The sequence below is a fragment of the Hemicordylus capensis genome, chromosome 1 (genome assembly GCF_027244095.1).
Source record: "Hemicordylus capensis ecotype Gifberg chromosome 1, rHemCap1.1.pri, whole genome shotgun sequence".
Taxonomy (NCBI): Eukaryota; Metazoa; Chordata; class Lepidosauria; order Squamata; family Cordylidae; genus Hemicordylus; species Hemicordylus capensis.
The window spans coordinates 175557635-175570037 of NC_069657.1; the positions used below are offsets into that span (position 1 = coordinate 175557635).

Sequence of the window (12403 nt, forward strand, 5' to 3'; positions counted from 1 at the left end):
TTTCAGTATCTGGCATTCATAGGTGTACCAGCTCTGAATGCAGAAGTTCTGTTTTTTGCTAGCCTGACTAACAGCCATCGGAAAACCTACCCTCCATGAACTTGTGGCTCTAGTCTGTGTTTTTAAAGTTTTCTAAACTTGTGTCAAGATTGTGATGTTCTGACATTAATCTGATCAATGTTGATGCCATCACTCACTATCAATTCACATGTCGAAGCTTTTAGGGCATGGTGAGCTATGAAAGAAAGAAAAATGAAATATTCTGCACCTGGGGAAGGGGAGGGCGGGGAGCACATTAAATGCACACGGTATAGGCTGGGGGAGGCTTTGCTTTGCTGTAGCACATGTGGAAAGGATCCCTGGGACTGCAGTTGATCACAAGCTGAACATGAGTGAGCAGTGTGACACAGTTGCAAAAAAATGCTAGTTTGATGAAGGGCTGCATTGCTAGAACCATAAGTTCCAGTTTACAACAAGTGATGGTTCTACTTTGCTCTGCGCTAGTTAGATCCAGTACGGAATACGGTTCTGGCTGCTGCCATTTAAGGAAAAGATAGATACATTGAAATTGGTTCAGAGGAAGGCAATGAAAATGGTTGGGTCTGGAAGAAAAGCCCTGTGTGGAAAGGTTGAACGAACTGAGTATGTTGCTACTAGCTGTTCTTACTAGAGGTCTTATGTGTCTGGGTGAGCAGGTGGGAAGTAGTTGTGGAAGGATGGGCCCTACTACTTTTATATAGCATGCTGCAGGCAGGGGGAGATGTGACAGTAAGGAGAGGTCCATGCAATTACAGGGAAAGGGATGGCAGGAATCGGTAGCCTGGTCCCTGGTGGGCAGTCTCTTAGTCTGCACGGCAGCACTCTGGAGACATTTTTCAGCTTTCTGAAGTTGTTTCTGCTAGTTAATGGAATGACCACGGCCTTTATGTTTCCTTCATTCTGGCCTGAAACACCTGGTTGGATTATCTGGAAGGTCCTCTTCATCTCTCCCAGCTTTGTTCGTCAGATTTCCGGGCCTAGCATGAGCCAAGATCAAGTGAGCAGATTGTATCAAGTGAAGGAGGGGGCTTGGAATGGGAATGGGGGAGCAGCATGTGGGTAATTAAATTCTGGGAATGTGGGTAGTTAAATGGGATAGCATTTAGGGATGTGTGAGCCAGCTCAATATCAAGCTGGCCCAGTTCAGGCAGTCCGAATTCAAATCATAGGTATCCTTGCAAAGGGAAATATGGTGAGGATTCCCCTTTCCAAGTAAAGGCAAATTCCCTAGCCTAAGGGGGGTGGGAAAGTGAAAGTGAATTCTCTACCTTTAATTTTCAGGTGGTGGGAATAGTGGGGGTGGGGGCTCCTCCAACCTCTCCTGGCTGGCCTCCCAAATGCCAGCCTGGGCTAGCTGTGGCCTGGTTTGGGCCTCTGTGCATGTGTGGAGGCCATTTTCGTGACCTCCACAAATTGCGTGGTTATGCAAATGGTTTCTGCATGTACGCAGAAGCCTGATCTGGGCCGCAGCCAGCCCAGGCTGTCATTTGGGAGGCCGGCGGGAGATTTGGAGGAGCCCCTGCTGCTGATATCTCCACCTCCGCCATGGCAACCTTCACTGTCCCTACCACCTGGAAATTAAAGGTAGAGATTACCCTTTCGCTTGCCCTGCTACTTAGGCTAGGGAATCCCCCTTTATATGTAGAAACCCCCTTTCCAGACCCCCCTTTACAAGTATACCCCCCGATCCAGCCCACGAACTGGCTCAGCCCGGTTTAATGTCTGGACCAGACCCGGTTTGGCTGAGCCTGAGATTAGGCCAGGCCAGGCCAGGCCAGTTCGAATCCAGTTTGAATTTGAACTGAACTGGCCTGGCCAGTACTGTGCATGTCCCTAATAGCATTTCCCTATTAGGTGCCCTGTTCCAAAATCAGCAGAGTTTTCAGTTTTTATATCTGAGGTTGGGCCAATGTTGACAGTGTTGAGATTATGGTTGTGTCCTGCCCACCCTACCAGTCAACAGTCTCTCAGTGGCAGTGGTCTCAGGCATGGTGTAGGAATATCCCAGGCTATGCCAAGGCTTTCTTGTTTGCAGTAGTGCAGGACTTCACAACCATGGCCATCTCTTAATAGCTGACCCTACTCATTCAGTGGGTTATATATTCAATTCTGTTCATGACAGGATGATGGCATTCGGTAGTGGTGGTGGGGATCTAAATTTAGTTTGCTTGTCATAGACAGATCAGTAATTCACAGGGATGAGATTCACTACTTCTTCTCTCTATAGGGGTCCATCCCCAGGGCTTTCCTGGTGGATTCCTGAAGGTTCTCTGGAATTTTCCTGTTGTTGAGGTCACTCCTAATTTTAGTAGATGTGGTCACTCCTAAGTGCCCTTTCCCATTGTGCAGTGTCCGTTTGGCCCCTTGGTTTCTTTGTGCCTGCAGGCAACGAATTGGGAAGAGCGATGGCTGGAACGACCATCCAAAGAGACTTGTGACGAATCCAACTGAACACAGGCTAGGGCTTATGATAGAGCCTACTCTCTGGGGGTGATGGTGATGGAGAAGTATTATTCACTACCATTGTGTCCCCTTGGTGCTGGCCAGTAGAGGTTTTCCAAGTTGTCGGAATTTGTCTCAGTCTCTTTTGCACGACGTAGTAGAAGACAGTTGGTAGTCTGCTGTGATCTATTTGCTTTGCACTTTATTGAGAAAGCCATTCGCATCTATTTTGACTTCAATTCTAATTGGCAAATTTAATTTGCAAACCTCTATTAGTTCAGCATGCTGCAGCTAAACTGTTATCAGTAGCTAGTTATAGGAAGAATTTAATGGCCCTCTTGAATCATTTATAGTGGTTCCTAATTCAAGCTAGTCGTTATGTTTAAAGCCTTAAATACTTTAGGATCCGAGTACTTGAATAATTCCCTCCTTCCATATGAGCCTACCCGTACATTAAGATCTTCAGGAGGGTTTCTGCTCTAGGCCTCACTGTCATTGCAAGTGTAACTGCTGGGGAACTGGGACCTTTTCAGTGGTGGAGCCCAGGTTTTGGAACTTCTGGAGGTCATGTTGGCCCCCTCCCCCCCCCATTTAGGTTTTTGGTGGTGACTGACAACCTTTGGCTGATTACTGATATTCCTGATATGGTGTTTTACTCACATCTGAACTTGTGATTGTTTTGTATGGTTTATTAGTTTTATTACCTGTGCCACTGTATTACTTTACTGCATATTGCTGTACATCACCTTGAGCACAGCTATGCTGGAAGGTGGTATATACATTCAAAAATAAATACATAAAAATAAATAAATGTTTAGCCTGGAGAAGAGAAGAGTGAGGCAGGTCATGATCACACTCTTCCAATACCTGACACAGAAGAGGGCAAAGACTTGTTCTCTGATGTCCCAGAGAGATCTCATGGGCTTCAGTTCAGATATCTTCAAGGGAGATATCAGCTGATCAGTAGGAGGAACTTCTTAAGAGGTTGACAGTGAAATCAGTTACTTAGGCGCAGGGTTCAGCAAAACAATTTAAATCACGATTTAAATCTTTCAGCGGCTTCTGGAGGGCCACTGTGCGAGATAGGATATGGGACTTGGGCCTGATCCATCAGGGCTGTTCTTATGTTCTTATGTTATGTTCTTAAATTGCTTCACAGAAGGACTCAATTTTAATGATTTAAATCACATTTTAAATCAAGAAGATTCTATTTAACCCTCATTTTCTAGTAAAAAGTATATTTGTTGTTTTATATAATCTTAATGCATATTCTGGGATAGATGCAAGTTTCATTTTTAGAAGATACGGTAAGTATGCACTATAATAGGTGCACACATCTCATAATGCTGTTTCATTCAGGCAACCAGGTTTTGCATTTCTTTGTCGCACTGTTTGCATTTTTGCATGTCTTACCCACAGGTACAGAACTTTCATTAAAATATTCCCAAATAGGGTCTCTTTTATGGCCTGCTGCCATGACAGGCATTTCCCTTCTACAATGGAGGATACACTCAGAAAGCATTTCCTTAGGACTAAATAAATATGTTCTGTTCACTTTTGGTTTCACTTTCTATTCCCCTCCCCTATTACTTGCATTTATATCCAGACTCCTCCTCCTTGCTCAGATCTACTCCATTCATCCAAATCCTCAATTCATTCATTGGCCTTCTTTAGCCAAATTCAGACATTATGCTATACAAGTGTGAATGACTGTTCCTGTGTTCCTTTTTAAAGTGAACCTGGATACAGGCCCTTCAAATACATGATACAGCTAGGAATTTTACTTCTGTACCTGCGTTTAGCGTAACATGTGAATGACTGTACTCATGTACAGATCTGTACCTGCGTGCTCTGTACACTCCGAGTGTTGAACATAAAGTATAGGGATGTGCACAAATCGCAATTCAAATAGCGATTCGCAATACAGCCTGGGCACCTCTAAAAGGGAGGAGAGCAGGTCCATAGCTGCTCCTCTCTCACTTGCTGCAGCTTCCTGTTTCGGTGGCGCCCCCTCCCCCAGCTGCCATTGCACACCAGTGGAACTCTCCCCAGCCGTCCTTGTGTGACGGTGGCACACATGGCTGCTGCACATGCATGGAGGCCACGTGCATGCCGCTGTCACATGCTGGCACCTGGGTTGGGGTGGTGATGCCCAAACTGGAAGCTGCAGTAAGTGGTGGAGGAGCAGATGGACCTGTTCTCCTCCCTTTTAAAGGTACCTAGGCTGTGCTATGAATCATTGTTTGAATCACGATTCATGCACATCTCTAATAAGGTATAAATGTAGCTAATGTCTTTGCACTTTTAGAGGGGGGCAGGGCAAGGACTTGATTCTGTGTGTGTGTGTTTGTGCGCTGCATGTACACCACCTGCAGAATAGGACTAATCAGGTCTGTTATATTTCATCCTCATATACTGCTGTTAACATGTTCATAGAATATTATTATTAACATCCATGATGATATATTTGATCTACGTTATTTTTTATGAACTTAAAAAAAAAATTATAATCCAATTTAATTTTAAAAAAAAAATCATTGATTTTTATCAATCCAGCTTAGGGCGTGATGTTTTTCCTTTGTGGAAAGTTTTCAGACAGCTTATCTCTTGGGTATGCTCTAGCTCTAGATTGTCTTCATCCAGCAGAAAGATATAAGAAGGTGTGAGGTGGCCTACAAGACCTTCTATAATTCTTTGATGCTGTTATGCAATCCACATTCTCATCTCAGACCTACTTTACCCACTTTGCACTAAGTTAAGGACAAAGCCTGCCATATTTAACTGGTTTGGAAGCAAAAGGTCAAGAATGTATGTGGGTATTAATGAACCACAACCAGGACTCTTTGGAGTCACAATGAAAGATAGAAGCAAGCACTCCAAGTGACAGAGAGAGGAAGGCACCAAGGGCAAGAGTTTAGTATAGGAACACCCTATTTATGAATAAAACCCTACTTATTCACTGTATGTGCAAGCTAACAAAACAAACTGTTTATTATTGAAATAAAACAGACTAGAAACAGGGAGGAATTGGAAAGAAAAGTCTAAGGATGGACTCTTGCTCCAACTCAACAGTAATAGGTTCTAAATTTAATCAGATTGCTACAAAAATCAATAAAGAATAGCAAAGCCAGCTAGCAACAGAAACTGCCAAGCTGACACTTGTCCATACACTTACCTCTTCTTACAAGCATCTTTCCTCCAGATTCTGCCATTTGGTGGTATCTTACGAGCAATAAAAATAATGACGACTCTGCTCCAACTCAACAGTAATAGGTTTTTAATTTAATCAGATTGCTAAATGTAGCTGGGCCTTCTCTGTTGATAGCAAAGGTGGAAAAGAGTCACTTGTGCATCTTTCTGTCCCATAGAACCCTGTAAAATGTGAAGTTTGGAATGACGTGAAGTGTGTTTGGAACCCTATAAAATGTGAAGTTTGGAATGACGTGAAGTGAAGTGTGTGTGTGTGAGTGCGCGCGCGTGTGAGAGAGAGGGAGGGAGGGGGGTGTCTTTCTAACAATTAAATATGCTGTGCATTGCAAAATAGGGTTTTGCTGAAAGAACATCTTAAAATTGTACAAAAAAGGCTAAAGCAGAACTGAAAGTTCTTGTTACTAGGTAAAGCTTGTTAATGATCTATTAAAAAGAGATACTCCTACTGAGGGATTTAGCGATAGTTAAAAACTAGAGTCTGAAATGACCCTAATATGTAAACAGCAGTAAGAGCCAAGTGATGGAGGTTTTTTTAAAAATCCCTTTAAAAAGATTTAAACTCTAGTAGTTTAGAGGTGAACTCTGTTGCCAGTCATGTCCCTTCCCCTATACTCATCCTGTGCTACTAAACAAACTGATTGGTATGAGCCTCCCTTGGTTAATTTTCCTTCATAATGGCTGTAACTTGCAGCTGAGGCCGTATGATGTTGCAAAATTATTTATGCAATGTTAGTCACTCCCTTTTGGACTCCAGATCAGTTTTGTGACTCTGAGCGAACAAGTGAAAGACCAAAACTATTAGGGCTTCCTCCTCCTTTTCCTCCAATTTGCGACACACACTTTCTGTTTCTTTCTTCCGAGGAGCCTTGGGAACTATTAATTCGCTGTAACACCCATATGATAAATCCATATGAAATATTCAAATCTTTAACTGAGAGAGTAAGTGGAATTAGCTTGCTGATGTTGTGGGGTTGGGTTTTTTTATTATTTTCTTTCCCTCTGCTATTTTTACACCCATGTTCAAATGCAAAATTAACCACAGCCATTTCATCACCATAGCTCAGCAAATATGTGATTTTAATTATTCTCCTTTCACTTGGCTGAAGCAAACGTTTAGTTCAGAGGAACTAGTATTACGTTTCTGGACTGAAGGGGGGGCCCTGCTCAGATACCATCCCAGGAACTGATGAAACATTCATTTCCTCGTGTTTACTTTCCAATTTAAAACTATCACTTGCTTCTGACACATTTACACATAGTGCTTTTTCTTTTTCTTTTTCTAAACTAAGTGAGATGTTCTTCGGTTAGGAAATTAAAAGAGTGTTTACAGTAATTTATTTGGAAATAGTGTAATGTATTATCAGTAAGAACTGTACCTTTGAAAAAGTTTAAAAGTTAAGTATATTTAATGATGCCTAACATATTTTATTGACTGTGTTTAACAAAAGGCACTAGGCTGCAGTTGTTTTTGACAAGCATGAAAACATCACAGCATGAGACTGCAAAAGGAATTATGTAGAGAAATTACAAGTGATCCATCTCTCAATGAATTATCCACCTCAATAGCCTGCAGAACTCAGCTACCAATTAACACCTACTTTATTACATGTTGGGATGTACTTAATAACTTTCATGTGTTTATGCACTATTACCTTGACTGATGCCTCTTGTACAATTAGGCATAATTGGCATATCAATATGCAAAAGTTAAAAGGATTAACCCTCTTAAAACTAATGAGCATTTCTGTATCCAGCTGCTAAATGAGACAAAATTAGCATTTTTCACTTTTGGGCAGGATTTTATCATGCAGTTTCTCATTGTTGGTATTACCTTGTTACATAACTTTCGGTTTTGGGGGGGGAGAGAAGGTGCAGGGGAGGGAAGCATGTGTGGATGATAAAAGAAAGAGGATTCTAAAAAGTTGCATCAGACACATATTTGCTGCTGGGTTTCCATAAGCATAGCAGTTGCAATTTATGTTCTTTTGTAGGGAGCCGGAAAAGTTATGTTTTCTTAGCAGCTAATTATAGAGACGCAGGGTATGTCATTTCACCATGCAAACTTGGCTCTGATATAATAGATTGAAAGCTTGCCATGCTCCTAATTTCCACGCTCTTTCTAGTATTTTCAACTCTGTCTCTCTTGCCATGCAGAGGTGTTTTGTTTTGTTTTAATATACTAGATATTGACAGAATGAGAAGTATTTTGGCATATTTGCTTGAGCAAGCTTGTTAAGTTGCTGGAGAAAGTCAAACAGGAGAGGCCAAAGTCTTAAGCAGAAATTTTAAAAATTATTCTGAAAAGCCAGAGCAGTGTTTAACTGGGAAGATTCACATTGAAGTTGGTATTGCTTGAATGTTGATGTATCAGAGCAAAAAGGCCTGATTCACAGTCTTATGAAAGCTCTACAAATTAAATATGAAACCTTTCTTGTTCTGCATTTTTTTGAACTAAGTGGTGTTAATTCCATCAGTAAGCTACACATTTTGCATTGCAGTTTTGGGGATTTTTATGACTACACCTTTCTTTTTTGTTTTTTTCCATCTGCCATAATTCAAAAATGTATTTCCAGTAGGCAAAGTGGATTGAAACAAGAAACAGAGCAAATGGAGTTCAGAGTCATGGTAAAATACTTGACTCTGTCTTCTAGGTTTACTTGTGAGTAAACCCCACTGATTTCAGCAGATCTTCTTTATAATTATACTAAAGTGCAGCATCCTGTATATCTGCACAATTATTGCACATGCTACTTTAAAATCATTATGATCAATTTCACGTATGCAACAAAGATATTTTAGTCATTTATATATTAAATGCTTCAGGTCGTTATTACACAATATTCGGAACATAAACTCAGCACCTAGGGAAATGGAAACGAGACTTGTGACAGGCTTGCCACCACTAAGTCCATGGCTTGCGTTCAGCACTACGTTCAATTTGGCTCTTTAGCAACGCACAATCATACTTTTTGGAAGGGTGCAGCACTTAGTTAATTGGTTAGATTATTGGTTAAAAAATCTTTTGATCAATTAAAAGATGTCTCCCAATTAATCAAGTACCATATCTTTAGAAACACTTTAAATTCTTTATATATAAATACTTACTAAGTTTGCATTTGGCAGGTGCCATCTTACAAGGATTTTTCCTCCTACTCTCCTATCAGGACCCTTCATTTATTGCTATGCAAATTTATGCCGAACTAATTGATTCCTCAATGAAAAGTCATATATTAATCAGCCGAGATTTCTTTAATTGGGTAACAGCTCTAGTTATTTTCCATTATACTCATATTTAGTAATCTACTGTATGATACTAAGCTGTCTGCACTGGAAGGCTTGACTGTGGGCCAGATCTTCTTTGCCAACTCATTGACTTTGTCTAACCTTTCAAAAACTGTTGCCAGCCATATCAAAAACAATTTCAGCTATACTGGAAAAAGTAAAATGCATGTGCAATGGCTTTCCAGTCCTATGGACTATCAAGGGTCATTTAGGGCAGTAGAACATTGTGTCTCTTTATGTGGATGAGCGACCGTATTTTCTAACATTTAGGGCTGTGCTCAGGTGCATACCTACAGCTGTCCTTCTAATGGAGGTCAGCTTGTTTTCTGCATTATGTATGACAAGGGATATGGAGGGTATCTAGTGTTCACTAAGAGACATATGAGATTTTGCATTGTATGAAATGGTGATGCCAGCTGGCAACTTGAAACAAGAAGATGGAAAGGACTCTGTAGCTTTGCCTTGTTGACACCCCACTATGTTGCTAAGACTGTGATATAACAAATGATATTAATGTCACATTTCAGCATCACAAATCTTTGGGCTGGGCTTTGATTCCATGAAGCAACAGCTCTTCCTGTGTTTCCTGTTAATATGCGAACCCGCAGTGTCCATGAATATTCACCGTTTTCATCTAAACCTCTGAGAGGTGCATTTTGTCTCATTCAATGCTAATTCAAAGCAGGGAACGTCTTCTTTCACTGGTGTGTAGATTAAGAATTAGAGTCTGTTTAGCCATTCCAAAATGTTAATAGATTAGAGTTCTTTCTGATTAGATGAAACAGACTTGGTTGTCTTATTTATCTCCCTAATACAGTATCAGAGAAGGAGGAAGCAATTTCCCTTTGTTTCTCGCCTTCCTCATTCCCGAAACCTCCACTGCTTGCCAAAGTTATGGCTAGCCAAAGAAACAAATAAAATTGCTAGAATTATAGGCCCTTCTGTTGAACGGAGGCTTTTGAAGCATGTTGAGAGAGGCAAGGCTGTTGTGTGTGTTTACTTCTCATCAAGCTTATAGTCAAGTTTGAGGCTTTATTTGTGGATTATTTGTCCTGAAGTAGATCCTGATATTTAATTAAAATGACACTAAATCACATTGAATTGATAAGAGTTGGCATCTCAAACAAAGGTAATTGCCCGTATTGGTTTTGTACAAAAATAGAGCTGCTTAGAAAATGTGCAGCGAACACAGACTGTCAACTCCATTTATAGATCAATATGTGAAACCCATTGATCAGGCAGGCATGTGTAACAGTAACACTTTGCATTTATTTCTTGTTTTTCTACTGCGTTAAGGCTTACAGGATTATCGGCTTCCAAAATATTTTGACTTCCGCATAAATATGTTATCTGTTTAGTGTTAATTAAATGAGTCTGTAGCCCTTTCAAAAAATGTTTCCAGTTTCATAATTCTCTCCCCCACTACCCCCAATAGCTGCAGGTAGTTTTAGTTGAAAATGGATTATTTCCTTCTTGGAAATATCATTAGAACACATTTTTAAAAGAGCATATTTAGTAGAAGGGGTTTGTGGTTTTTTTTGAAGATTTGTTTTGCCTTCTACTTTGTTCTTTCCTGAGTGAAAAATACAGAAACTGACAAAAACAGTTTCTCAAGCAAGGATGGGCAAAATGCCCATAAGATTCTGTTTTCTAATAAAAACTTGCTGCTTTAGATTGCCTTAGAACTTAAATTAGTTTACTTTTCCTGTCCCTCTATCCTTCCAAGATCTTACCTTACTGTTTTTATTCTTGGAAAAGGAGCTGATTTTCTCAGCCTGTACTTAACACATGGACATGGCACAAGACCAGCTCTGCAGTGAATCATACTGTACCACCATCTTGACTTTTATAGCAGCTTGCCATGTGACAAAATGACAGTGACCAAGGCAATAAATTCTGCCTGACATATTCAGAAAACAATTTGAAGGACTCTCATGATAGGTCAAAATCAGCACTGAAAGTGATCTATTCCCAGCCAATCCTTTTTCTCAACAATTAACTTTTTAATGGACTATACCAGAGCAATTAATGCAAATGGCTATTTATCAAGTGGTAACTTGCTGTAGATATTTATGCAACCACTTACGTAATGCTGTTTGCTGTTTAACAGCCTGCCTGGTGGTGAAGCAAATTTTATCACACATTTGCAATCAATCAGAAATCTAGCGATGGAAGAGAGTGATAAAATTATTCTTGCTACTTGTCAGGATGTTAGAGATGCCTGGTTCACCTTGTGGGGACACACACTCCATTGTAAATTACAAGGTTCAGGGTCACCCAATGTCAAATACTGAAGAAAAATTAAAGATACCATATCACTATTAATATTAATATAATTGAACTTTTATCAGCTGGTTCACACTCGTTTATTGTTCCTGCATGCTCCTGAGATGTTTATTCAAAAACCACAGATACACATGAAACTGGCTTTCTGAGTTAAATAGTATGGTAAATGGCTTATGAACCATAAACACAATAGTCCATGTTCAATCGACTTTAATAAATATTGCGTGTGCAATATTGACCCCAGAGATATGAACTACTTGAGCAAAATCACTTTTTTTAGGGATAATACTGACAGAGTAAGACACAAAGGTTTGAGGCTTGGAGGAAGGTCAGAACTTTTGGTTTTATCTGCTACAATATGTGGGATACTAATCATATACTCCATACAAAGATAGGATGGATGATAATAATATTGCATTACTAACAATCATAGACACTTGTTGGCAAATCCTGAGGGTTTTTTTTGGTTATTATTACTGTGTTGTCATGTATAACATTTCCCCCCACGTTTTATAGTATGGCAAGTAAGAAACCAGCAGGTTACTGCTCATCAGCTATTGCCTGAAACCAGAACAGAAGCTATGTTGGTATTTAGATACTACGTGGTGAACTCAAGTTTCAATGTTATGTTCAGTCTTTTCTCTGCTGCAGAGGAAGGTAGAATATACCATGATGATGCACAATATTCAGAATGTGATTATGACCATTCACTTATCAATTGCCAATCCCAGAGCCATTAGGACTCCAATCCAGTGGCAGCGGCTGCCTTTTGGGGCTGGGCGGGGCAGAGAGGAGGACGGAGTTGGGTAACCATAGGTGGGGTTAAGAATAGGCAGATCCAACCCTGAGACACGTTAAAAAAGAAGTGGAAGGGCAATCACCAGCCCATGGATCCTTGACGTGATCCCAGTGTATTCACCCCACTGGGATACATGCCTGCACAGGAGACCAGTCAGAAAGATTCTACAAGCTTTGTGCAGCACGCCCAACTGCGCCCACGGTGCGCTTGCATCCGTCGACATAGGTGGTCAGAGCACTGCTCTCCTCAGTTCCTTTCTGACCACCGAGCAGTACGGATGCCTTGGAAGTTCTCCTGCTTGGTTGGGGTTCGCCATCTCAGCCATTCGGATAAGTGAGAGCAATA

General features: G+C 40.7%; 1 protein-coding gene across 8 annotated transcripts in view; it reads left to right on the forward strand.

Annotated features, from left to right (window-relative positions):
• The window catches only part of ARHGAP15 (Rho GTPase activating protein 15), a 609462-nt gene that overhangs the window by 12325 nt on the left and 584734 nt on the right, over positions 1-12403 (forward strand). The gene's annotated exons all lie outside the window — the stretch shown is intronic.